At 39.1% G+C, this 27,065-nt stretch overlaps 1 pseudogene across 1 annotated transcript in view; it reads right to left on the bottom strand.

Moving 5' to 3' along the window:
- LOC111334179 (uncharacterized) overlaps window positions 1-27,065 on the bottom strand; it is a 32,233-nt pseudogene continuing 5,168 nt past the window's right edge. The window contains exons 3-4 of the transcript XR_015995191.1: window positions 14,724-15,161; window positions 1-2,041 (exon numbers count right to left, since the gene is read on the bottom strand). The product of XR_015995191.1 is annotated as an uncharacterized LOC111334179 (transcript). The remainder of the gene's footprint in view (window positions 2,042-14,723; window positions 15,162-27,065) is intronic.

Genomic DNA, 27,065 nt, shown 5'->3' with positions numbered 1-27,065 from the left:
CGGATCAAATTCTTCTCACTCTGATCTGATGTTTGGAGTTCCCCAGCGATCTGTTCTAGGTCCGATTTTGTATTTACTGTATACGTCTCCTCTCGGCGACATTATAAGAAGACATGATATGAACTTCCATTTTTACGCGGATGACTGTCAACTGAGTTTATTTTTCGCTTGACTCGGTTTTCATCAGTTACCACTACGAGAATCGAAGCCTGCCTACAAGATAATGGAACTTGGATGTCATTGAACAAACTCAAACTTAACGGTGATAAGACTGAGTTTTTGGTCATCGGATCGGGCAATCTGTCTGCTTCTCGGTTTCCTTCTTTTACAGCGATTGATGGATCTGTTATACAGCCTTCGAACTATGCCAGGAACATAGGTGTAATCTTTGACAATAAGTTAAATATGGAACGTCAAGTTTCGGCTATTTGTAAATCTGCATTTTTTCACATCCGGAATATTTTTCGGATTAGAAAGTTTTTGACAGTTAGTAATACTAAGGCGTTAGTACACGCCTTCGTTACATGGAGATTAGACAACTGTAATTCTCTGTTGTATGGTCTTCCGAAACATTTAGTTCATAGATTGCAATTAGCCCAGAATTGTGCGGCACGGCTGATCTTATGTAGTCGCAAGCATGATCACGTTACTCCTTTACTGAGGGAACTGCACTGGCTCCCCGTGGAGCAGAGGATTGTTTTTAAAATATTATTTTTTACTTTTAAAACTTTAAATAATTTATGCCCTAGTTATATCAGTGACTTGTTAGAAACTTATAAGCCCACTAGGTCTTTGCGATCATCGAGTAAGAACTTGTTAGTGATTCCTCGCTCCAAGTTGAAATCTTATGGCGATCGCGCCTTTTCTGTCTCTGCAACGAAGCTGTGGAATGACATTCCTGAAACCATAAAATGTAGTAGAGATCTTAACACTTTTAAGCGTAATCTTAAAACTTATCTTTTTAAGCGTTATTTTAATGAATGATTACGTTTGGTTATTATTTTACTTTTTATCTTGATTGTGAAGCGCCTTAGAGCTTTTGGATAGGGCGCTATATAAATTGTCATTTATTCATTATTATTATTTATTATAAAAAGAAACAGAAAATTTAACCAGACATGTACTGGCGTAGTGTAAATTATACAATCACGTACAAAAGGCGTACGTCAGCCGTGGAAGTTTTAGGGTCCCTCTTTCAAGGGTAGCTTCCTGATAAAAAAATAACACGTTAACAGTAAAAACATAATACATATTTCTTGCTTGCATATCTAGGTTAGTAGAGCTTATCGAGGCTTTTTTTAGGATTGGAAGAGTATTAAAATCTGAAAATATAAAAGCCAAGGAGCCTAACATTAAAATAAATGTTATTTCCTTTTGGTGGTTGAACACAATTCCGGAAAATCATGCATGAAATTATATTAGGGACTTTTCCCTTTTTAGTCGAGAGCTTATGGTCAGCTCAATCGCAATCAAAGATAAAGTCAAATAAATTAACTTGCAAGCTTTCCTTTCTTAAACATAACAGTTCAGAGCTTATTATACTTGAAAGGAGAACACAACACAAAACTCTGTCTCTAAAGCGTATAACTCTGTTTAACTCAACTAATTGTACGAAGTGCTTGTTTCATATGATTATCGTAATGCTCATGTAGGGCTTCTTCAGTATGAAATAACACCTGACAAATCCAGCAACTAAACCCTCCGCCCAAGTGTACTTTGTTGTGATGGCAAAGGTGTTCTGCTCGGCCAAAGCACTTGCCGCAAGCCTTGCACTGAAAAGGCTTTTCTCCAGTATGGATCCTGCGGTGTTGACGAAGGTTTCCTGCTTGGCTAAAGCACTTGCTGCAAACCTTGCACTTAAAAGGTTTTTCTCCAGTATGGATCCTGTGGTGTTGGCGAAGGTTTCCTGCTTGGCTAAAGCATTTGTCGCAAACCTTGCATTGAAAAGGCTTTTCTCCAGTATGTACCCTATGATGTTTGCGAAGGTTTCCTGCTTGGCTAAAGCACTTGCTGCAAACCTTGCACTTAAAAGGCTTTTCTGCTTCATGAGACATCTCGCCTTAAACCTTTTATTGACTTTCTCTGTAACAGAATAACAATAGTGCAGTTTATAAGTATTCAAACTCCACTGAAAGTTGTCTTATTTTTGAAAAGCAAGTTTGCCCTTGGACTGTGCAAACTACCACGAATGGATTAACGAGATATTGTGAGGGTGCAGACGTCGACAGAAGTTGTGTATCGGAACCCTAAATTGATTCACGTAACCACATGCTATCACAGCTACTCAGTAGTCAAGCCACGATAAAGAGAAGAGCATTAATTTGTTTCGCACACTAGATCACCATGTAGTGAAACATGAAATGTCCTTCTGCTGATATAAAGTTTTTTGTTGGTTTTTTTCGTTTGTCTTTTTTCAAGGGTACATCTTCTATTTCGGTACATATTCGGTCGTTCAACGCTTGCTGATGATCTCTTCAGATCGCTTAGAATGTTACTCGGAGTTAGCAAGGGATCATACGGTTTCCCGTTGCTACAGAGAAAATACTATAGAAAATGATAGGCATCTCAGCATCATCACAATTATTTCAGGATGGCGTTTGAAAAAACAAAGCTTTACCTTGCAGAAATGTCTCAAAAGGTGTCATCGGTGCATCGTGGAAACTTAAAAGGAAAAATTTCCTCTTTGAAGAGAGAGTATTTTACCGTTCGAATCAGTGAGTTGCGCCCAGTAGATCCGAAGATATAATTTTTCAGTTCTTGCTGTAACACCGCAAAATATAAGCTCACAACGGCGTCTCCGGGATGAAATTGAAAAAAATAATTTTCCTAAATGGTTTTGATCTGCGCATCGTGGAAACTTTGACGAAAAATTTATTCATTCGACTATAGAACACTTCAACATTTCAATCAACGACAAATGCTCAAAAGAGCCGCTAAATTTGCGAAGCGAGCATCAGGTCCGGAATACGATACCTTGACTTTACAGCAGACTAATGGAAGGGTGGAACGGCTGAATGGCGGATTAACCCACAACGTAGCCTGCAGTGCCGGCGTATTTTGGGCGCACGAGTGCACATTTTGTCCTTCCCCTCCCTCTCCCCCGCTGCCCATTTTTCCACTGAACACCTACTCCCTCGGCAAATATTTCCTCGCCCCAATCCTCCACAGGTACCAAATCTAAGATGGCGGCCTAATACGAAAATGTGCACTCGTGCGCCCAAAATACGCCGGTACTGCAGGCTACCCACAACACGGAATGCCTTGCTGTATGGAAAAAGGTCCCCCAAAAATGGAACTGCAGTGAAATAAGATTTTAACAACTTATAATTAATTGGAAAAATCAAGGTTAAAATTTAAAAAAAAAGCCTAGATTTATTATTATTGGAGCCTAGAGAATTTATCAACAGAAGAACAGTGAGGTCCTTGAGCTAGCCCCTATAAGTTACCATTATTATTAACATTGTTATCATCATCATTATTACAATAATAATAATTATTATTATTATTGTTCATTTGATTATTTGTTACTGTTGCATTCCGTCAGTAACCACGCCTCTTTAATCACATATAAGATAACTAACAACAAACGAATTCAATTGACATTCCTCGCTCCTCGCTCCACGTGTCATTACCCCCTCAGGTCATGTGACCGACACAACATCCCTTCTTTTCTTAACGAAAAAAAGAAAAACTTAGTCTTAAACTAGATCATACGATCAACGCAACTGCAACTATGTCCAGAGTTATTTTTTTAGCTTTACACGGCTAATGTCCTTATCTCCATTGTTCGCACTGTTTTTTTTTTGTTTTTTTTTTTTGAAAAAAAAAATCACAACGAGGTTCAAGCCTGTAAGAGGCTACTATCATGTCAGTTTTCTTTCTGGGTTACTCCCATTCACCATAGCGATCTGGGGGATGCCTATCCCGTTGCGGCCTCTGCTCTAATTCATTGTCCTATTGTAACTCAAACTGATGATCACTGTCAACACATTGTTCATCTCTGGGGGTAAACTTCTTTACTTCTGTGACGTTCCTCTGGTATTGAACTTTCTCAGGTGACTGTGCCACAACACTATTGCCCTTCTTTTCAATGATTTCGTAAGGCTCACTTTCAAATTTTGCTAACAATTTGTCTGACTTTTTCTTCTTTAGAAGCACTTGGTCACCAGTCTGAAGGTCGTTTGGTTGAGCACCCCTTCGTTCATCTGCATATGTCTTCGCTTTTATTTTCTTTTCCCAGTCACGATCTCGTAGCTCATCGTTATTTATGGTAGGTTCGTGCAACTCAGGCATCTTTGTGCGGATCTTCCGACCAAATAATAACTCCGCAGGGGAAACTCCTGTGACGGTGTGCGGCGTTGTTCTGTATGTAGCGAGGTAATGAAAGAGCTCTTTCCTCCAATTTTTTCCTTCTGCTTGTGCGATTCTCATGCTCTTGAGTAGGCTTCGGTTTTGACGCTCTACTTCGCCATTTGCCTGTGCCCATTGTGGCGTAACCTTGCGGTGTAAGATACCATTATCAACAAGAAAATACTCAAACTCTTCAGACCGGAATTGTGGTCCGTTGTCGCTCGTTATGGTTACTGGCAGGCCATGAACAGCGAATATCGTCTCGAGGCGTGAGATAACCTGGGATGCAGTAACTGACATCAAGATTTCCACTTCATAGTACCTAGAATAATAGTCAATGACAACAAGCAGGTACTCTCCTGTTGGCATCGGTCTTAGGAGATCCAAGGATAAGTCCTGCCATTTGCTAAGCGGCAGTTCAGTAGGCATCAAAGGCTCCGGTGGAGTTGCTTGTCCAACTAATTGACATCCATGACATGATCTTACATATTGTTCAGCGTCTTTGTCAATACCGGGCCACCACACTTTAGTCCTCAGTCTCAGTTTCGTAGCAACAATTCCAACATGTCCTTCTTGCGCAATAGCTAGTACTTGTTGTCTCAGAGTTTGGGGAATAACAATGCGAGTTCCACGCAAAACGACTTTGCCGATGGCACACAGTTCGTCTTTTACTGGAATATATTTGACACATTCTTTGTTGTTCCAGACACCCTCACGAATGCATCGCCTTACTTCACTCAGTTCAGCATCACGGTGGGAATGTTCCTCTACTTCTCGTGTTGTCATGGCTTTTGGGGTGGCTGTCTGGGCTATAAACTGTACATATTCTTCTACAATGTTCCTCGTTTTCTCCTCGTCCAGACTGTGGTAACAGCTCAGTCGAGACAGGGAATCTGCTATGTTCTCGCTACCAGGCTTGTATTCAATGGTGTAGTCAAAAACTTGCATACACAGTACCCAGCGCTAAATGCGGGCAGGGTCTCGACTTCTTTGAGTACAAACATTCCAAAGGCTTGTGATCGGTTACAAGGTGAAACTTGATCCCATATAGGTAAGTGTGGAGCCGTTCACAAGCCCATACAATCGCCAGCGCCTCGCGCTCTGTCTGGCTGTATCTGCGTTCTGCATCTGTTAGACTTCGACTAGCATACATAATGACCCTGAACTCTCCTTGTTGTTTTTGAGCAAGAACGGCGCCCAAACCCACAGGACTTGCATCAGTGATTGCACGAGTCTCAGCATCTTTGTCCTAATATCCAAGAGCCTCTGCTCGAGCCAGTTCATTTTGCAGCTTCTGAAATGCTGCTGCTTGCTCTGATCCCCATTCGAACACAACATCCTTCTTTGTCAGTCTTCGCAGTGGCTCTGACAGTGTCGCAAGATTTGGAATAAACCTTCCACTGTAATTTACTAGATCTAAGAATGACCTGACTTCTGAAACCGATTCTGGTTCTCTTGCTTTGACTACTGCCTTCACTTTGCCAACGGCCACACCCACTCCTCGACTTGACAGGACATGGCCCATGAATGTCAACTGACTCATGGAGAATTGGCACTTTTCTACGTTGAGGGTAAGACCACATTCACGTACACACATCATCACTTTTCGCAGACGTTCATCATGCTGGCCATGTGTTGCACCCTTCAATACCTTGTAATGTCTACTGGATAACCTGCTGGTATTTCTCCGGAGCTGCTGATATCCCAAACATCAATCTTTTATATCGGTACAGACCTTTGTGTGTGATGAATGTGGTAATGTCACGGGAATCTTCAGATAATTCAATTTGATGGTACCCCCATCTTAAGTCTAGCTTGCTGAACACTTTACTGTTGTTCATGTCTTGAAGCACTTCATCAATGGTTGAAATAGGGTATCGTTCACGTTCTACAGCACAATTTGCTTGTCTCATGTCTACACAAAGTCACACTTCCCCATTGGGTTTTGGGACTACAACTACAGGGCTGACCCACTGAGATGGACTGTTTACTTTCTCAATGATGTCCATGTTCTCAAGCTCGTCTAATTTCTTCTCGATTTTTTCTCTAAGATTGAATGGTGGTCTGCGCAGAGGCTGAACCACAGGTGCCACATTCTCTTTTATATGCAACTTAAGCTGATATCCTTTTAGCTTTCCTACTCCTGCAGAGCAATCTTTGAATTCTTCTATGATGTCACTGCTCACAGAGTTTATGGAACTTCCTATCTGAAGCACTCCAAGCTTGATTGCTGTACTTCTCCCCAACAGGGGTTGTCCTGTCCCATCAATCACTACAAACTGTGCCTCACAAACTTTGTCACCCAGGACTACTCTTGCTTCGAAACAACCGATAACTTTTAAAGGCACACTACTCCCATAAGCATACAGCTTCTTTTTGCACCTATAGGATTTGCATTCAATCCTCTGGGATTTTAACTCCTCCCATGTTCCTTTATCAATCACATTAGTGCTTGCCCCAGAGTCAATAAGCATTCGCACAGAAATCCCTCCAACTAACACATTTATGATCCCACCTGTACTTCCTCTGCCCACAGTGAATGCGTACTCGTCATCGTCGCTCTCAACTCTCAAGCTGTCATCATCAATCGAGTTCACATTCGATCTCCTTTTGTCTGGCACATCTCGTGGAGAAAATCTTTTGTTTCTGGCGACAGTTTTGGTCTGGCAAACCTTAGCAAAATGTCCTATCTTGTGACACCTCTGACACTCGGCATTTCTTGCTGGACAACAACTGTCACGACTAAAATGACCCTCTCTGTCACAACGATAACATTTAGCTTTCGTTTCTCTTCGTTTGAACTGGACAGCGGTTTCTCCCCGTTCGATACGGTTAACTTGTTGACGATCATCTTCCACACCAGTCATCGTTTTCAACTGAATATCTACTGCCTCAAAAGATCGAGCGATTTCTTGCACCTTTTCCAGAGTCAGATGGGTTCCCTTTAACAATAGTTTCCGCCGCAAGTCGTCTGATCTGCACTTGTCGATGACCTGATCGCGAATCGGCTCGTCTGCGTTATCCCAATTACAATTTTCCGCTTGGTGTCGTAACCGAGTAATAAATTGATCGACCGTCTCTCCTCCCTTATGTTTGAGATTTCTGAAGACGCGTCTTCCGTATGGCTCATTTAACCGCGCACTAAAATGAGCATCAAGTGTGCGTACGGCTTTCTGATATTCGTCAGCATTGTCCTCACCTACATCTGCCGGCGGTCCTGGATCTTGCAGGGTTTCGAATAATTCTTGCACTTCACTGCCAGCGCAGTGTAACAGCAAACCTTTTTTTCCGAGCGCTGTTGGTGATTCCTTTTGCTAAGAGGTAATATTCAAAAGATTTTTTCCACTTTTTCCACCGAGGAGCAACTGAGGTAATCGCGCCTTTACAGTCGAACGGCAAAATTCTTCCGAATTCAACACTTGCCGCTGCCATGTTAATTTATGCGAAGGTACTGAACATCCTCGTCGCCAGTGTTGTATTCCGTCAGTAACTACGCCTCTTTAATCACATATAAGATAACTAACAACAAACGAATTCAATCGACATCCCTCGCTCCTCGCTCCACGTGTCATTACCCCCTCAGGTCATGTGACCGACACAACAGTTACCAATTGATTATTGGTGGTTGAGTGTAATTAGTCAGTACATTCTTGAATCATCTTTCCCTCGTTCAACAAGCCCGACTCATAAATATGTGAGATGCAGCAGGAGTATACATATCCAGTCTTAACTGCCTAACTTTTTGAGTTGACCATTTTTCAGTTGGAGCCCTGGATTGGATTGAGTCTGCACAATCATCAGTTTACAATTGAAAAAACAAAATTGTTCCAACAGAGTAAGGATAAAAACAGGCTCTTAAGATGGTACTGCATAGTGCAGTGATTGCTTTTCACCTGAAGTGGACAGATGTTAGGTGTTTTTTTAACTATTTCAAGTGACACCTCAATTTTCTCATTACGATCTACTTGCATTGAGTCAGTTTGCTAGACATAACGTCTCGTAGTCACGTTCGACGCACTAAAAACTACTATAAAACGAATACAAGAATTGTAAAAACGTGTAAAATGGTATATAAAAAGTCACTTGTAAAAATGTAGCGGAATTCCAAATCGATTTCGATCAATTACGATCCTCATCAGTAGTACTCCGCCATGTTTAAAATACTTTTATGAGTATTTTAAACATGGCGGAGTACTACTGATGAGGATCGTAATTGATCGAAATCGATTTGGAATTCCGCTACATTTTTACAAGTGACTTTTTATATACCATTTTACACGTTTTTACAATTCTTGTATTCGTTTTATAGTAGTTTTTAGTGCGTCGAACGTGACTACGAGACGTTATGTCTAGCAAACTGACTCAATTATCGAACACGTTCCTGGCCTCGGCCCACAAAATTTCATCACGATCTACTTGCAAGGTACTGTAAAACTGATGTGCTATCGGAAGTGACCTCACTGAAAAAAAATACCCACGTGTCTTTTCTTCTAGCCCACCCCATCACTACAATGGCTCATACTTTTTAAAAATGACCCATACTTTTAAAAGCCAGGGGCCATACGCCCATATGCCTGTTTTGCCTTCCCAATCTCTGCGCTCATCAGGAATGGTAAGCTGGCCACAGTACACAATGGTTCACCACTTAATACAGGTTGATCAGCAAATAAATTGCATGATTTTTGTGTGTAATATTTGTCCTAACAAGAGAAGAATTATAATCTGCTTTGTGTTGAGGACATTATTAATTACAGAAATAAAGTGTGAGAAGTTTCTTAAGATTAGGTAGTGAGATTATGTTTTGCAATTTACTAGGTAGAGTTCTCTTCACCCTTGCAGTGGAGAGAAACTTTATATTTAGATGTCTTGGCAATTGTTAATTACTAAAAGGTCTCTTTATGTGGTATTGTAGGCACAACATAGACCACTTTCATAGATGGCTGCCAGATTAATATTCTTTTGTTTAAATTTAAATTAGCCCTTCTGGCCTCGTTCTCCAGTACAAAATTCAAAAGAATACATTATCTCAAGTGAGGCTAGAAGGGCTAATTTAAATTTAAACAAAAGAATATCAATCCAGCAGCCATTAAAGAAAGTGGTCCATGGCAGTACTTTAATTGTGGTTTTTATAGGTCTGCCTCTCACAAAAAATCGATTGTGATATCTTAGGTCTGCCTCTAACAAACAATTGATCATGCTCACGCTCTATCAAAAAGACCCAGGGCTCAATTTGCTTCTCTTATTACAAGAATATTATCAAACAATCACACTGGATATACTATGAAATTAAAAACTCTTTCTTCAAAGTGTTGAACAGTAAAAAGTAAAATTAAGAACCAAAACATGTACAGTAGTTGTTTATTATAACAAGTTACAAAATATAAACTACAAAATATAAATGGTCAAGGAATCTTAAAATACACAAATCAACATCATACTTCATCATCAAAACAAAACAAAATAAAATATTTTGGGGTCCTAAACAAAAAAGGTGTTGAACATTGTATGGCCTGATATCAGAGCCATCACATTTCCCACTTCTTATTTGTGAGTGTCAAAAGATTCTCTGAAAAATCCAAAGTTGGTCTGCAGTGCATACTTGTACATACTGAAACACTGCACATTACTCAATCACAAAACATCATCCCTTTCATTGCTTAAGAGATGTTTGCTGTGAAACAATTACCAAGACCAAAAAAAGGGAAAAAAATCTAGTCTGACATTTTAAAATGAACACATTAAGTGACAATGTGTAATGAACACTGTCCCTTATCATGGTCTTAAAATTTTTGGAAGTTCAACTGGTAAATATCTGTTCCTTGTATTAAAAGTGTGGTTTGTCCTTGCAAAATAGTTTTGAAAAGGCAAGCATGTATTACCAGGTAAGCAAACAAAAACATACAGACAGACTTTCCATTTCAAAGAACTGTCAGTTGATGGAATGCAAGTGTACATATTTTCCAGTCCTGAAGTTATGCAGTTCAGGCCTCCACATTCGATGTTACAAATTTGTTGCTTGCAACAAAATATTGCAATAAAACAAAGTGATTTGAGACACTATGACTTTTAATAAACAGACATTAACTGCCCCTTGAAGACAACAAACGAACAAACAAACAAGAAACAACAAAGCGCAAAAAACCAAATGAATTATTTAAGCAAATAAAATGATCTTAAACAGAAGCTTTCTGGATGATGATCCAGATACTCCACGACCCTTGTTCCAACTCATTAACCAACTACACTCCGTAGAATACAAACAATGCTATAGGCGAGCACAAATATCACGCGGTATTTGTACTCCAAAGAACCGGTTAGACAGGTTTTCTCGCATCCCGCAAGCGAAGAATTGGATTGAAGTTACGAAAACAAAAGGGCGGACAATTTAAATCATATTTCTGACAAGGAAGAGTCAGAATGACTGAAAAATATGGATACAAGTCTTTGGGATAAATCGAACGAAAAAAATTAAACTAAACGACCTGGAAATGTCTTCATTTATTGAAGAAAATAGAAACAGCAACACGACAACCCTCCAATTCCGTTCCGCTGCGCATACTTCTGTCACGCATTCCTCGTAAATAAAAAGCCGCGAAATTGGCCCGCCCAGAAATAACATTTTGGCGTGTTAAATAATAAATAATTTATTAGACGTTTTGTTGTGTAGTATCGCTGAGTACTTTTACTCGTAAAAATACGTATATCTTATTAGACGTTTTGTTGTGTAGTATCGCTGAGTATTTTTACGAGTTGTGCCGTATTTTGACGAGCCCGTAGGGCGAGTCAAAATACAAATAACACGCCAAACTATTATTCGCGGATGTTTATTTATGGGGAGTGCGTGACAAAAGTCTACCAAGTGGAACGGAATTCAGCGCTTTGTTGTGCTGCTGTTTCTATTTTCTTCATTAAATGAAGAAATTTTCTGGTCATCAAGCTGTTTTTCTTCGTTCGATTCATGTAATAAACTTGGATCTATATTTACTAACCACTCTGACTCTTCGTCGTCGGAAATATGATTCAGATTGTCCGCCACTAATTTTTTTTTTCTTAACTAATTAAATTCTTCGCTTGCGCGATGCGAGAAAACCTGTTTAACCGGTACTCTACAATAGACGAGTACAAATACCGCGTGATATTTGTACTTGTCTATGGCGTTATTTGTACTCGTCAGAGTGTAGTTGGATAATAATCAGCGATACTACACAACAAAACGTTTAATAAGATATATGAATTAGTCAAACGTTAGGTGAGACCTACATGTTGAGTAAACAGAACTCGTTATCAACTACTTTAGCTACAATTCTCTCTCACCTAACAAATGTGAGTGTAAAACTGAAGCTTACCTGAATGAGAGGTACAATTTTCAAGGAACAAGTTAGCATCATGACACACACGGACCGTGTTTGATTTTGATTTTACGAGGCGGTCAGAATCCAGTTTCCTCGCGGTACAATTCAGAAGAAATTTTCACTGGACTGGACTTTGATACATGTATTGTCTCCATATTACCTTAGACAGAACATTTTAAGTTTAAGATTGCCTCTACTCTGAAGTACCATAGAATTACAAGCATTATGAAACTGGTTGAAATTTTGAACTTTCTTTGAGCCTTGGTAGCTAGCAGGAATGGGAAGGAACATAGAGCTTCGTCGCAAATCCCTCCGCGAACACAAAACCGCCATCCACCAACACACTTTTCAAACCTAAAAACCTTTCGAAAATTTGAGAATGAGCTCAGAATGTTGTTTTTCGCTAAACATAACTAACAAATGAAAGTACCGCTGAAGCCTTAAAATCGATTCACGTTTTACTTTTTCAACGTTTGGAATTTGTTTAAAACGAGAATTTTCGAACCATTATAAAATCGCTAATTAGGGCAAATGAAAGCATGTCAAGATATAAGGCCTTCAAAGAAAACAACTATAAAAAGAAGTCTTTGTCAAAAATCAAAAAAAATTTGACTCCTTGTAAAATTCATTCTGCTTTTTGTTCAAATATTTAATAGCAGATAGGGTGCTCTCTTTTGAAGGTATCACGGAAGCTGGCTCTGATGCCCAATGGGTTTGCTAAAAAAAAAGCACAGAATTTACTTGCGTAAGTTTTCTTTTATTTTCTTCATCTCTTTGTTTAATATATAATTATGTAGACAGAGGTGTTCGGCATCTCGGGAAATGGCCTACTTTACATTTTGACATTTTTTGATGGCCAAGCAAATAGATTAGCTTGCTGATGGAATGTTCCGTAAACAAGTTGTTATATATCAGTTCGGCCTTGACTTCGCTTTTACAAGTCAAGTCATACATCACAGGTTCTTTCGATTTGCTGATGCATCACTTTACCTCTTTCTATCTTGAGGGAAACCCATGTGGACATCACGTGAACATCACAACGAAATATCAAAACTTGAATTAAGATTTAAGTCAGCACAAAGGCCAATTTATTGTCGTTGTGACTTGGTAAGGTAGATTCATAACAGAAATACCCAATTATTGAGTTAAGAAAGGTGTATGAGCTGAGGGATAGCGAAGCAGAAACATTCTTTCCATTTACAATGTCAATGTCTTAAAATAATATGTGCGTTGATTATTCATATCTTCGTTTCTCGTCTTTTGTTGGCTCTAGAGGCTTTCATCACACTGTAGACGGATCTACCTCGATAAAGTTATTCATCTTAGATTCTTCCTAACGTAGATTTTGGTTTACGATGCAAAAGAGAAAGGTCTGTTCATCCAGAACCAAACTTTGCGTCTATATTGAAGGTATGTTAAAAATGATTCGGTTCTGCAAACATGCTATCTGTTTTTTGTAATATATTATCATTGTTTGACAAGGCTGAAATGGCTCCTCCGTCGGCCTTAAGAAAGGAAAGTTAGAAAGTTAATTTATTTGTCTTTCATTGCAACTGAACTGAACGCAATCAACGCCACAAGCTCTCGACTACAAGGGAAAGTCTCTAATATAACTTCATGCATGATTTTCCGCTATTATGTTCAACCACCGAAAGGAAATTATATTTATTTTAATATTAGACTCCTGAGGTTTCATATTTTCGGATTTTAATGCTCTTCCAATCCTACAAAAAGCCTGGGTAAGCTCTATCGACATAGATATGCAAGCAAAAATATATATATTATATTTTTGCTGTTAACGTGTTTCTTTGATCAGGAAGCTATTCTTAAAAGAGGGGCCCTAAAACTTCCACGGCTGACGTACGCCTTTTGTACCTGATTTGTATAATTTACACTGCGCCAGTACATGTCTCGTTAAATTTTGGTTTTTTTTTTTTTTTTTTTTCGTAATTGAAGGATCATACTTTGGCGAGACAAGAGACTTAGACAAGACGAAAGTAACACAAAAATGTAGAAACGCTACTAATAATTTCCTAACAGATATCTATTCTTTTTTAAATGATGCTGTTTACAGAGTGGTTGAAAACAAGACTGTCTTCATATAAGTCATTACTCTTGAGTCATCTATCCGATTCAAGTGAGGCCTTTGATTCGGGGGTGAAAGATTTCTGGGGGTGATTGTACCTTTCTTCAATAGGACTTGCAGATTACGATCCTTAGGCAAACAGAAATGACTTGAAATGTAAGAGTCCAATGGTGACAATCCAGAAATTTCTGTTCAAGAAGTGACACCTTAAATTTAGTTGAATTTCTTTGCTTCAAAGCTTAGCAAAAGAAATTTAAAATATCTCTTTACTCAAATCTGATAAAGCAAACAACGAATATCTCTAGAAAATTTTAGTCTTAGTAACTTTTGATGACATATGTTATGAAGAGAATTTTTCAGCTGAAAATTTTAATATTTCACTATGCATTTAAAGAAATTTTCAATTGAATGTCTGAAGTATTCTGGGATTGGCATCCAAATCTAGTTGACGGCATCTATGAGGTTTGGTGGCACTTGCGAAACTGTTGGTGGATCAAAAAGATGTTTGCACTGAAATGGTTTCGCGTTGACAGATTTATTCGCAAAACAAACAAAAATTCGCGTACTGCGAACAGGCCCTTAGTTAATATAACCAGATTACCTTGTTACACCCACCGACGCAGCACCACAGTTTCTTTAGAAACTTACCTCCTTTATTCATTTGTCTTATTGCGATTAGCCAAGTTTTCCATGGTACAAAGCTTATGTAAGAAAATATTATTATAAACAAAAGATAAAAAAGAGTTAAACATAACAGTTCAGAGCTTGTTATACTTGAAAGGAGAACACAACACCAAACCTTGTCTCTAAAACGTAGAACTCCTTAACTTAACCAATTGTGCGAGGTGCTTGTTTCATATGATCATCGTAATGCACATGGAGGGCTTCCTCAGTACGAAATAACACCTGACAAATCCAGCAGCTGAACTCTCCACCCAAGTGTACTTTGTTGTGATGGCGAAGGTGTCCTGCTTGGCTAAAGGACTTGTCGCAAACCTTGCACTGTAAAGGCTTTTCTCCAGTATATACCCGGTCATGTTTTCGAAGGTCTCCCGCATGGCTAAAGCAATTGCTGCAAAGCTTGTACTTAAAAGGTTTTTCTCCAGTATGTACCCTGTCATGTTTTCGAAGTGTTCCTGCTTGGCTAAAGCACTCATTGCAAACTTTGCACTTAAAAGGCTTTTCTTCAGTATGTACCCTGTTTTGTATTCGAAGTGTTCCTCCTTGGCTAAAGCACTTATTGCAAACGTTGCAAGTAAAAGGCCTTTCTCCATTATGTACCCTGTGATGTTTACGAAGGCTTCCTGCTTCGCTAAAGCACTTATTGCAATACTTGCATCGAAAAAGCTTCTCTCCAGTATGTACCCTGTGATGTTTGCGAAGGTTTTTTGGCTAAAGCACTTAGCTTGCTGCAAACTTTGCACTTAAAAGACTTTTCACTAGTATGTACTTGGTTGTGACGGCGAAGGCTTCCTTTTGCTTGAGGGTTGTTAGATACCTTGCTTTATTGGGCCTTTCATCCGAAAGAACCGTGATATGTTCGCGAAATTTATGTGCTCTTTTAAAACACTTGTCAAAATAGAAGCATTTAACCCTTTCCCAGCAGACAGAACCTAATCATTTGGCCATACAAAACTTAAGCTCACTTTTTTGTCGTTATATGAAGTATCCCTTACAATATTTGCGGTTTTGAGACACCATGGGCTCAGACTTTGGGGTCATGTGACCTAGATCAACCGCTCGTGTTTGGATGCGTTCAAATCTACTCGTTTTCTCGCGTTTATAAGTGTTTTTCGAACCATTTTCTTTCTACAGAAGCTCTCAGGACAGCATCATTAAGCTGGAATGTGGGTAGAGGCAAGCCTCTGAAAGAAAACAGAGGTGACAGGTAGTTTCATGTAGACTGGAGCGCCAAAATGCTTTCATGCAAGTTTGGCGAGTTCACAAGTGAAGTCGTCTCTCTGGCCCATCTGTGGATGGCTACTAGGACCTACCAAGGCTTTTTGGGCCAGTTTTGAGTGGCAAAAGTCTCGAGGGATGTGATATTTTGCTGGTAGGACTGGGTAGTCCGACAGGATTCTAATAATTTGTCAAAATGGAAATGTGAAGTGTTCACATTTAGAAACCGCCTCCCCTTTAGCTCAAAAACCGCCTCCCGGCTAGCTCAATAGATAGAGCGCTGGACTGTTGTGCGGGAGGTCGAGGGTTCGAGCCCCGGCCAGACCAACAGTCAAGGTTTTAAAATAATTGAGAAGAATTTTCTTCCTTTCTATAACATCAAGAAATGGTTAGATATTCTAGTCTTCTCGGATAGGGACGAATAAATGGAGGTCCCGTCTCCTGCAGGGTTGGGGTAGGAGACGTAAATTTCCCCCACACGAGAATACTGTGTGATGGATGTCCTCCTCTGGATTGGGATGGGTGGGAGGGTGGACTGGCACGAATGGTTCGTATGTTCCTTTCTAGTCCTTCCCCACTGCAAATAATGCAGTGAAAATGGAGTAAATTAAATTAAATTAGTTCCCTTCTCGAGTTGTGGTGGAATTTCACAGAATTATTTTCGGTCATAAGCGAGGCAAAGGCTGTGTTTGCGACACTAGCTTTCGTCAAAGGGAGGAACAAGGGCTAGCGGATAAAGTGAGAAGGCACTTTCCAGCCAAACAGCAAGATCTGGCCCTGAGGTGTGTTTTGAATGGAAACTTTTGATTTCTTGAGCAAGTTTTGATCTTAAAAGATAGACACTTTTTCAGTGTTGCTCTTGGAGCAGAATGCTGGATTTTTGGCATTTGTTATTATATAAACGGTTCACTGCAATGGAAATCGGGAATCATTGTGGGTGTTTTAGGCTGCAATAGGTGTCACATCAAATACCCTTGCAATGTACACAGTTACATAATGTTGTCTCTTAATTTCAACAAGAAACAAATAACAACAGTAGTGGTACAAATTTAAATGATGTATGTAATGTATTCATACGTCATCATACCCATGATGCATTGCGAATAAAGGAGAGAGAACACACCATGTGGTTGTTGTGGTTTTCTTAGTGTGATTATCCTAAAATACAACATTCCTGGCGACGAGGATGGCTGCTAGTGCACCTTTTGATAAAGTCGGGGAGTTTAGTCCCGAGAAAGAGATGTTCAGCGCCTATGTTGAAAGAGTTGAGATGTTTTTCACTGTAAACGGTATCGTCGAAGGAGCGGGCGAACGTCAAGAGGCGGCCAACGAACTGGTCAGAGAAAGACAAAGGGCAATTTTTCTCACAGAAGTTGGGCCAGAAGTTTATTCTACACTAAGCAATCTTGTGGCGCCCACGAAACCAAAGGAAATTCCACTGACCGAAATAATCGAATGTCTGGAAAAACACTACAATCCGCGTCCACTCGAGATTGCCGAAAGTTTTCACTTTGGCACACGTAATCAAAAGCAAGGTGAATCCGTGAATGACTTCATTGTTGCATTAAAGAAGTTGTCTATACACTGCAATTGTGGACTGTTTTTGGACAGAGCTCTGAGAGATCAATTTGTTTGTGGTCTCAACAATGTCAAGATACAAAGCAAGTTGCTGAATACCGAAGACCTTACGTTTGATCGAGCATGTCAGATTGCAAAGTCCATGGAGATGGCTGAGAGGAATTCACAAGAATTTCACCCTGCTGCTGCCGTAGGAGAAAGTGAAAGAGAAACTGTTAACCAACTTAAAACTGAGAAAGTTAGCGCAAAGGAACACTTGTCCAACAAATCATGTTTTAGATGTGGAGGAAAACACAACTGTAATATTTGTAAGTTTAAAAATGCTAAATGTTTTAGGTGTTCAAAAATAGGGCATATCGCCACAGTATGTCGTGCTAAAAGTGAAGAAAACAAAGTCAACTCGTTTTCGCCTAAGGGTAGCATTCAAAACATGCAAAATAATGATGAATATGATGAACTGGGTATATTTTCTGTCGAAACCACTGTGTCGAAGAATCATGGGTACAAAGTTAACATGTCACTCAATGGTTGTATGTGCGAGATGAAAGCGGATACTGTAGCAGATCGCTCAAGTATGAGTAAGAGTACCTACTTACTAAAATTTAGTAACTTCTCCCTTGCACCTTCAAACGCTATACTTAAGACCTACACGGGGGAGCTGGTAAATGTGTGTGGAGAAATGAGATGTGATGTGGTGTATAAGGGCCAAACTTACTCGTTACCCTTGTTAGTTGCAGATTACACAGGGAAACCAATTTTTCTTGGGAGGGAGTGGCTTAGTTGTATTAAGTTGGATTGGGAAAAAATCTTTCAGATTAGAAGCCCAGAACCTCATGGAAAGACAAGTCAGCTTGACAACTTAATTGCAAAGCACAATTTTCTCTTTGAGGATAGTTGTGAAGGTCCTAAGGGGTTGGAAGCCCATATAACTGTTAAAAAAGCGGCAAAACCTGTTTTCTTTAAACCCAGAAAGGTGCCATATGCCTTAAAAGATGCAGTTGAGAGTGAGCTAGATAAGCTGGAGAAGAATGGTGTCATAAAGAAGGTTGAGAGGTCTGAGTGGGCAAGCCCAATAGTAGTAGTAGTACCCAAAGCTGACAAATCAGTCAGAATATGCGGTGATTATAAGGTCACTATAAACCAGTCAGTGGAGGATGAACCATACCCTCTTCCAACTACACAGGACTTGTACAATGCTCTTAGCGGCTCCAAAGTTTTTAGCAAACTTGATTTGTCGCACGCTTACGCTCAACTTAGTGTTGGCAAAGAAAGCCAAGAATACCTTACCATAAATACACATAAGGGGCTGTATTCTTACACCAAGCTTCCTTATGGGGTTAAATCCTCCCCAAAACTCTTCCAGGCAAAAATGGACCTTATATTACAGGGAGTAGAAAGGTGTGTTTGCAAGCAAGATGATATTCTCATACGTGGTGCAGACTCTCAGGAAAATCTGAGAATCCTTTCAGAGGTAGTAGAACGCCTGCACAAATATAATGTACACTTGAAGCTATCCAAGTGCGAATTTCTCAAAAAAGATGTAATTTACCTTGGCCTACGAATAAGTGAAGCTGGACTACAGCCAGTCGAAGAAAAACTTGAAGCAGGTAGAAAAGCACCAGTACCAAGTGATGTCAGTGAGTTAAGGTCATTCCTGGGAATGATCCAATATTACCATTCCTTTCTTCCAAACCTAGCGAGTACTCTAGCACCCCTTCATGATCTTTTGAAGAAGGGAAAGGCATGGGTTTGGACTACTGAGTGCCTATGATGCCTGCCTATGATGCCTGCCTATGATGCCTGTAAAAGAAGGCCTTACAAGTGACTCTCTGCTAGTTCACTATGACGTCACTAGAGAGCTTAGGCTGGCCTGTGATGCCTCCAGTTATGGGCTCGGAGCTGTCATTAGTCATGTGATGGATGACGGCAGAGAAAAGCCCATTGCTTATGCCTCAAGAACTTTAACGTCTAGTGAAAGGAATTACGCCCAGATTGAGCGTGAGGCACTGTCGATCATCTATGGGGTAAAGAAGTTTCGTCAGTTCTTATATGGGTGGAAGTTTACTTTGGTCACCGATCACAAACCTCTGCTGTCAATTCTCGGACCAAAGTCGGCTATTCCCACATTAGCTGCAGCCCGGATGCAGCGATGGGCCCTAGTTTTGTCAGCATATGACTATGAGATTGTATTCAAACGATCTGAAGATCATGCCAACTGTGATGTATTGTCACGACTGCCACGCAAAGGCTCTGATCTAGCTGGTGAAGCTTCAATTTATCGTGTAAGTGCTGTTGATGATGATTTTCCCATCTTAGCCAAAGACATTGCTAGAGAAACCCAACATGATCCAGCAATGAGCAAGGTCCTTCATTTTGTTATGTCTGGATGGCCAGACAGATGTGAGGATGAAACACTAAAACCTTATCACAATCGTAGGCTAGAGTTGTCCTGTGAGCAAAGCTGTATTCTTTGGGGTTCAAGAGTAATCATCCCACCTTCTCTAAGAGTCAAAATGTTGAAGGAGTTGCACTGGGAACACCCTGGCATGTGCGGGATGAAGGCAATTGCACGCTCATGTGTGTGGTGGCCCAAAATGGATGAGGAAATAGAGGATGTAGTGAGGTCTTGTACAGTGTGTCAGAGCACTAGGAGTTCTCCACCATGTGCACCTTTAATTCCATGGAAGTGGCCAAGTAAACCATTCCAGAGAATTCATGTCGATTTCTGTCAAAAAGAAGCTGATTACTTCCTAGTAGTTGTTGATAGCCACTCCAAGTGGATAGAGGTCAAACATATGACCTCAACCACGGCTGATAAAACAATTGATGAGTTACGGTTGATCTTTGCAGAGCATGGTTTACCAGAAGAGCTAGTCTCTGACAATGGTCCACAATTTGTGTGCCATGAGTTTTCTGAATTTATGCGTAAAAATGGAATAAAGCACACTTTGGTCCCTCCCTATCATCCACCATCCAATGGGGCAGCTGAGAGGTCTGTGAGAGTGTTGAAAGAAGCATTGATAAAGCAAGTATTGGAGGGAACTAAGGGAATATCCATGAAGCATAGATTGGCAAATTTTTTGTTTAGGTATCGCACAACCCCTCACAGCACCACTGGTGTGACCCCAGCAGAACTCAGGGTAAAGCGTAAATTAAGAACAAGGCTAAATTTAGTTAAACCTGATCTAGAACAAGCTGTTCAACACAAGCAAACTAAGCAAGCAGTTTATAAGGATCCTAAAGTTGATGCAGAGAGATTTTTCCAAGTATATGATAGAGTGCGTGTACGAAACACCAGACCAAAATCTCAGGTTGATAGGTGGGTTCCAGGGACAATTATTAAACTCTGTGGTCCCAGAACATATATTGTTAAAACAGGATATCGGAATCGTTATGTTCACACTGATCACATGGTAAGGGCTTGTGACAATGCACCTGATAAGGTTGAGGAGGCTGAAGTTATGGTTCCTGAGTCATATGAACCGCCTGAGCAAGATGTAAAGGAAAATCCTGCCAAAACCTCGGAATTGTCACCGATACTAAATAACTCAAATTCAGTTGTGCCGATGGCACCTATTTGTTTAGGTCATGAGGCCTCCGCCTCTCCATGTGTTTTGAGGAGATCCGAGAGAATTAAAAAAACTGTTGATAAACTTAACCTTTGAGCATCTAGGTATTTTCATTTGTTGATTGTTATTGTTGAGTTATGTTGAAAAAGAAACCCCATTTTGCTTTGTGGGGGAAAGTAGTGTAATATATTCATAAGTCATCATACTCATGATGCATTGTGAATAAAGGAGAGAGAACACACCATGTGGTTGTTGTGGTTTTCTTAGTGTGATTATCTTAAAATACAACAATGTATGCGTGGCTTGATAAAAAACGGTTAAATATCTTTTACCATCCCCATCTTTGCTAACTTTTTGAGGCATTGCGCTTTAATTCTTTTTACTGACCTTCTCTGTAACAGAATAACAATATGGAAGTTTAGAAGTATTCAAATTCCACTGAAAGTTGTCTTATTTTTAAAAAGCACTGACGTTTGCCCTTAGACTATGCAAACTACCACAAATGCATTGATGAGATATTCTGAGGGTGCAGATGTCGACAGAAGTTATGTATCGGAACCCTAAATTGATTCATTTAACCACATGCTCTCCAAGCTACCCAGTATTTAAGCCATGATAAAGAGAAGAACATTAATTTGTTTTCGCCGGTATTAGTAAGTAATTATTCCTTTCAAGTCCTGTAACAGACCACTCAAACAATATATCAAGCTACAGGCTTGACCCATTACAGCAAACACTGTACATAACATCATCAGTGTGATTGGAAAGACCCAGTTTTGGATATTATACTTATCAATAAATACCAGAATTAACCATGACCTTGCTGTAGTTGTTAATGGAAAACAACTTGACAATTTTCGTTGTGCAAAGCTTTTGGGACTAGATATCGACCACGAACTAACATTTATCACTCATGTGGAGAAATTGAATAAAAAGCTTTCGCAGCGGATAGGAATTTTAAAGAGAATTAAATATTGTCTACCTCTAAAACATCGACTTATTTTTTATAACGCCATGATAAGACCGGTAATTGATTATGTAAATGTGGTTTGTACGAGCTGTGATAAACATTGCCTTAACCGTGTTCTAAAGTTGCAGAAGATGGCTGCTAGAGTTATTCTAGACGCCGATTGTCAAGTCTCCTCCGTCAAACTGTCCAATAAACTAAACTGGATACCATTTTTCGAACAAGCTAAACTAACTAAATGCTGTATTATATACAAGCGTGTACAGGGGCAAGTACCCACATATCTTAAAAGTTTATTTAAGCTTACTAGCGACACTCATTCACAGCAGGCTAGGTATGCCAACTTCAATATTGCTCGCCCTGTTATCAAACGTAAAGCTGAAGGAGGAACAACATTTACTGTGACTGCCTGTCAAGCCTGGAACAGCTTATTGCTATCCATGCGGAAAATAGCGTCGCTAAATTCTTTTAGGAACTCTCTTTGGAAAAAATTATTTGAAGAACAGCAGCTTTTAAATCATTTTATTCTGTGATTTAGTTATACTTTTGTACTATTAATTTATTTTACCTCTTATCTCTTTTATTTTACTTATGCCATAGTTTTTAACATCCGTATTGTACATAATTCAGTTTAGAGGGCCACGGGTTTGTTAGTATTTATACTATTTTAGTGCTACCCTCTTTAAAAAAAGTCTTTACTTACTAATTACATAGATGTCATAAAGAGCCAAATTAATCAGTTTTAAAGGTCACCGATATTAAAAGAAAATTGACAGCAAAATTCTAATATTGTACATAGAAATATTTGTAATTTACCACCTTACAAGCCTATGATGTTAGGTCATCATCTGAAATATTGCAATAAAATGAAGTGAATTGAGACACTATGACTTTTAAGAAACAGAACTGTAGACACTTAGTGCCCCTTTTGTATCTGGAACTATTCTTTTAGAAGAAAAATGCGCATAAAAAAACATCAAGCAAGGGATTACCCATGACCTGGTACAAAAGATCTCTCTGGATTATGCTGTTTTCAACATTTGAAATGAAAGTTGTTAAAATCCTAGAGACAATAAACAAACAAACACGAAACAACAAAGCACTAAAAACTAATCATTAAATATAATAAATACTCTTTTACAGAAGCCTTCTGGATGACGATCTAGATACTCCATGACCCTTGAACGAAACAATAATCCATCGAATTAGTCGAAGGTTTGGTGAGTCCTACATGTTGAGTAAACAGGAGTCGTTATCAACTATTAATATTTAGCTACAATTCTCTCTCACCTAACCGATGTGAGTCTAAACTGAAGCTCACCTAAATGAGAGGTAGAAATTTTCGTTGTTTTCGTTATTCAAGCGTTCTCAATTCATGCGAGTTTCTTTCGTTTTAGTAATTCAAAAAAATATTGAAAAGCCACAGTAGTTTTTGGAATTCCGGAAATAAGATTTTGCATTGTTACTTTGTCTTCATCATCATCGTGTGCAGCTGCCCATCAGTACTTTTCTTCCAATCACGACCGACTTACGTCACTTGAGTCTTACAGCCAATAACATCACGGCAAAACCAACCGATCATTTCACACGAACTGGAATAAGAACATTCTACTGACAACAATCATTCACTTGACTTTGATGATGACTTCCGCACAGGTTGTCGAAACATCAGTCACTGCCACCGACAACAGTCCTTCTCAGGACTACACTCACCCGGACGATCAGACTACACCTTCACTCAGTACTTTTCTTGTTCAATTCTGGTGAAATTTTTAGGTAAATAGAAGTGTTAATGATCTTTCTGGCAAAATTAGTTCTTATGGTAGTTGGCAGCTGAGTTTATACTCGTAAATTAAATTTCCTTTCATACAATCAAACTACAACAACAACAACAACAACATTGACTTTATTTTTTTAAAATTAAAGAAATAAAGGCTTTTGTAGCCCGCAGTTAGCAAAGCTATTCTAGGCGAGCTATCTAAACAGACACTGTATGGGCTCTCACACATACACACACACACACACACACACACACACACACACACACACACACACACATACATACACACACACACGCAACAATGAAATAAATAAATAAATGAGCAAATAAATAATAAATAATAGTAGTGATAATCATGTTAAAGGTTTTAACTGGGCCAGTCACACAAGGGAGATTTTAACAGGTCAAAGAGAAAGCTAATCAGTTGAAATACAAATATAAGCTAGAAAGGTCAAGGTAGCGCAAGTCAACATTCATCTCCTCAATTTCAAGAATTTTCAAAAGCAAGTGAGTTAGCTCACGTTTAAAAGGTGCTTTCCTTAGCTTACGAATTTCAGGGGGGATGCCATTCCATATTTTCGCACCAACTCTAGAAAAGGAAAACAACTGATGATTTGTTCTCGCCTGTTTTATATAAAAGCTTCCAGCCACTGAGAAACGAGTAGAGTAGGAATGAACCTGTTCAGAGTGAGTAAAAAGTTCAGAAATATTGGGAGGAGCACAGCGATTTTTGATGTCATGTAACAGAGAGGCAACCAATTTGAAGTAAAGCATTTTTATCGGTAGAATTCCCGAACGACTAAAAAGAGGAGCACTGTGAGATGTATAATCGGAAAAGTACATTAGACGAAGAACCCGCTTCTGTAAAATGACGATTTTCTTTAGATGAGTATTCGCGGCTTGGCCCCAAGCAACGAGACCATAGGAAATATACGGTTCAATGAGCGAGCGGTAAATGTTTATAAGAGTAGTGAGCGGTACCAAGTGTTTTAGCCTTGCAACAATACCGATACCTTTGCTTATTTTCGTGGAAATGTAGTTAACATAGAGAAGCGGAAAGTTTAACTTTTAATTGTATTTATTCATTTTACTTTATAAGCTGCTCTGTTGTAATTACCATGGGTATATTTTCGGTATCAAAGCTGTGAATTCTCACCTGTTTCCTATTTTTAATGGCATAGAGTTTATTCAGCATACTCTTTCATTTTCGGCATATGAATATTTCAATGTATATCATTTAGCTTCAAAGAGAAGTTTTCCGTTCCTTTGTAATTCTTATTTAAATATTGTCAAGTTAAAGAACAATAGAACCACGTGTTTGATAGTCCTTGAGAAAGCTTTGTTGATTACATCGCTGATTACATCTGGGATTACTAAACTGAAGAGGCTAGAGGTCATGTCGCTTGTTGGCCTAACCTTGAATGAAGTGTTGACCATTCGTGGTGCGCAGTGGTTCTAAAAGAGATGCTAAGGAGGTACCAAGGTCCTGGTTTGTGGGTGTGGCATAAAATTTTTTTTCACCCCTGAGAGACACCAATTCTACAACAACACACTAGCTGTCACATTTTTGGTGCAATACTTTAAAAGGTATCACAGAAGCTGCTGCCGTGGACCTTTTGAGTTTGAACAGCCCAAGAGGTACCAAACCCGCCTTTTCTAACCCCTAAAAGGTACAACGAGCACCCCAGTCCCTTTTATTTAAGGAGTCCCCCCTTCCCAAGAGTGATAAGTACATGCCAATTGATGCATGTTTTAAAAGATATATTATGAAATTGTAATCATAATGGTCTGAATGCAAGTAAGTATATTTCATCTTGAAAACATTGTATACAAAGCATACCTAATAAGGACCTTACCTGATTTTCACTTTGAATTAATTAATGCAGACATAAATAGTTGGGATTGTCTCACTCTCTTGCTGTTGTCTAACTTTGAGTTTGATTTTGTTTGTAAAATTTATCTGTTGCAGTCTTTTCATTTTTGGAGCAGGTTCCAAATTATCATAATTACCGGTATATTTTCGTCTGTGCTTTTGCATGTGTCTGATTTGATGAAAGTCCATGTTAGATGTGCAAGACAAAAATTGTATTTCGTAGTGAACAATATCTGTTTTAAGTTTCTTGGCAACAATATTAAAAATAGCTCGTACTATTGATGGTATACCACTTATTTTTATTTGTTGTATTGCAGGTTCACAAGTATCTTCATAGGTCAACAAGGAGAACTTGTACTTTGCTCTGACTGTTTGTCGAAAAATACAAGTAATACCCAACAGTAACTTGCAAGCCACAATAAAAACCCTGTATTTCCATTGTAGTTGTTGAAAATTAAGTTTTCCAACTTTTTCTGTATTTTTTAAACCACTGAACATCCCATAGCTTTGAGCTTTCATTTGGACTGATATCTCAAAACTCCACAAATATTAAGACTCGTGTATAAATCTGCCCTTTTTAGATGCATAGTCTGGAAATACTGTACTAAGCCCTGAATTGATGGTACTTCTAATAGTACTGTTGTATCTAAGGGATGGCTGCGACCATATTCGTCTCTTGCATGAAAATCAAATATATTATAACTCCCATTATCAGTATGATAGATACTGACACCGTTTACATTCTATTGTCAGAATAAATGAAGAGTAATTTTATGACAAGAGTGATTCAAAAGCCCTTTCAGTAGACATACTGTACTGATATTCCTCAATTATTGAATCACACTGTTAATATTACAATGATTAACAAACACCGCATGATGAGATCTGAATTCTTTTCCATATTTTATTTCTTTTGCGACATCATTTTGTTGTGCACGCAACGCTGATTCGTCACACTTTTGTTGTATGCATGGCGCTACTTTGTCCAAATTATACATCACATTCATTTGACACCGCGTTATTTGATACCAAACAAACATTCCTGCATAACAAAAACGTGAATTTAATATTCGTACAAAAGTGACATAACTAATGGAACGAACAGAAAAAAACAGCGGATAATATACTCTGTTTGAGCAAAAGCATAACAAATGTAAGCTTAATAATCACGATAGAGGACACATAAATATAACAATTACGTCTATCCTCACTGATGAAAGTCCAACATGGCATCTTTGTTGTCGTTTCCAAGAGTTTGATCACGAGGCACCTTGTATTTATCAGCAAATGTTCTCCTGTCACTCTGTCCACATCCACATTTCAGTGTTCACTGATAACTCATTTGATTTCTGGTTTGATTCTAGAGAGACCTTCGCTAAATCATTTGATTATTTTACTATCTTGAGTTCGAGGAACGACCGGTTCGAAATATACGCTCATTACACGCGCCATCTTTTAGAGTGGGTCTACCACGAACGGTGAGTGGGTCTGTATGTTTGAGCGTAGAAAAGATGACGTAAATTGTTAATACATTCGACATATCCGCCATCTTTGAAATCGTGGAAAAAAGGTTGCGCCTTTATCATTACGTGTCTGCGGTATTCACCATTG

Source organism: Stylophora pistillata, chromosome 14 (genome assembly GCF_964205215.1).
Source record: "Stylophora pistillata chromosome 14, jaStyPist1.2, whole genome shotgun sequence".
NCBI classification, from domain to species: Eukaryota; Metazoa; Cnidaria; class Anthozoa; order Scleractinia; family Pocilloporidae; genus Stylophora; species Stylophora pistillata.
The sequence above is the reverse complement of the archived record's forward strand: the minus strand, read 5'-3'. Positions and strand labels throughout refer to the sequence as shown.